The sequence below is a fragment of the Haliotis rubra genome, unplaced genomic scaffold, assembly GCF_003918875.1.
Source record: "Haliotis rubra isolate DU_JTF1 unplaced genomic scaffold, ASM391887v1 Scf441, whole genome shotgun sequence".
Taxonomy (NCBI): Eukaryota; Metazoa; Mollusca; class Gastropoda; order Lepetellida; family Haliotidae; genus Haliotis; species Haliotis rubra.
Window position 1 is genome coordinate 153,225 of NW_025767126.1, and position 2,351 is coordinate 155,575.

The following is a 2,351-nucleotide window of genomic DNA, read 5'->3' on the forward strand; positions in this document are numbered from 1 at the left end:
ATCCTGGCCAAAATAGAAGTATCAATAGTCCTCTTAAAATAGTGAGTGAGTTTAGTTTTACGCCAGTTTTAGCAATATTCCAGCAAGATCACAGCGGGGAACACCAGAAATGAGCTTCATACCCACTCTTAAAAGTATATAAGTATTTTGAGTAAGCATGATTATCTCATTTTGAGTGATATCTGTCAAATGAATTATACTATCCAAAAAAAGAAACGCATAGGCTTTTTGTATTTTTAAAAATGTATTAATTACCTTTTGTGTTCAAACAATCGTCAAAATATGCATCAAAAGTGTTGATAACATGATTTTACACAATTGCACAAGACAAAAATCGAATTTACCTGAAAATGTTGATTTTGATGAGATTTCTTACAAGGATTAAAAAGGCATCGCCACAAGGCAACCGAAATCATCTTCAAGTTGAAATTGTGCAGCAAAGAGCATGCACTGTCTGGCTATAAAAATCCAGATTACTTTCGGATATCCTTCGTTTTGAAGGAGTTTCAAGGTATAATCACTAATCTACGTCTCTGCGACACGGAACATCGCCATTGAAAGAATGCACGCTGGAGATTACCAATCTTCTGTTGCCAGGCGTCTGAATGTTAGTCTGAGCACGATATCACGGCTTGCAGCTCGTTACAACCAAACAGGTATAACAAATGACCGTCCCCGTACAGGCAGAGCTCGAGTCACCACTGCAGCCCAAGATCGGTACATCCGGGTACTACATTTGCGTGTTCGTACTGCCACGGGTGAAAGCACAGCACAGCCAGGGTGCCTGAACTTCGGAGGATATCCGGTCAAACTGTACGGAACAGGTTGAGAGAGATTGGACTGAGAGCCAGGAGCCCCGACGTCGGGACCGTGCTTCGTCGTCACCATGTCGCTCAACGTCTCCGTTATCTAAAATGATCCACTTGGTTGTATAGACATTTCCTTTTTCTTTACCGATGTAAAAAATCATGTACTAAAGTCTATTTGTGGACGACTTATACATGTTTGAAAATACAGCATTTTCGCAACAGATTTCTAGCCTATGCGTTTCTTTTTGGGGATAGTATAGTTATAGGCCTATTGAAAATATGACAACTTCCTAAAAGATCACTATTTAACAACCTTTGGAGCTCACTAGACCTGCTTTTAGATTTTGTTGTGCAAGTGAACAGTTGTTTCCAAGTGCTGAGGATTATCCAGAACCTGTAAGCTCTTGGATTACAAATATCACTAATGTATAGTTAATGTTGTAAAAACCTGATTTTACAGAATTCAAAAATTTCTTCCAATATTTAAACCAAGCTAAAGTTTGACCCAAAAAAAAATTCCTATCTAACCATCCCCAAATTAGCTAACTGTTACCACTGTCAACAGACGTGGCAGCCAAGAATGGTTGTACACTTGATCCGGTCTAGTAAAGTCATATTTGGCGGTCGCGCAATTTGGAACCAGAACTGGTTCTTGAATATACGCTTGTCACCGGAAATCTGGTACCGTGAGTAAGCTGGGCCCCGTCTCGCATATTTCGGGCGCAAAGAGAGTCGGAAACCAGCTTAGTACCGGAAGTAGCGTCTCGCGAGACTTACAGGCCCTATATGGCTGCATTGGCTGGGAAGCCAGTCCGGACTGGAATGACTACTGACAGAAAGGTGATTCTACAGACACATACACACGTTCCAACTCAGGCTTCAGTGGTGAGTTTGTAGGGAGTCCAAAAGCGATCTGTTCATACTGTAACCTCTCCTTAAGGTAGGTTAGTTTGCAATCCTTGGCCAAGTAGGCACCCGAGATCATGGTGGCCACTATGGCAGCGTACTTCCCTTTGTTCATTTCACTGACGTGGAAGCCATAGTCACTCGACAGAGTTCGCGGATCATTTTGCTTTTGGACTCTTGTCCAAATTTGTTTCATGTCATTCCTCTTTGAAATCTGAAATTGACATTTTGACATGCTGAAAATATATTGAACATGAAAACCTGCAGATGTTAAACATCGTAGAATTTGAAGTGAGTGAGTGAGTTTAGTTTTACGCCGCACTCAGCAATATTCCAGCTATATGGCGGCGGTCTGTAAATAATCGAGTCTGGACCAGACAATCCAGTGATCAACAGCATTAGCATCGATCTGCGCAATTGGGGACCGATGACAAGTGTCACCCAAGTCAGCGAGCCTGACCACCCGATCCCGTTAGTCGTCCTTAGGACAAGCATGAGTTACTGAAGGTTCATTCTAGCCCGGACCATCACGGGTAGCCATTTAGGCTCACATGAGGGCGAATATGTTGGGGCGACACGTGTAAATACCTAGAGGTATCCGATGCAACCGTAAAATAATGACTAAATAAGGAATAG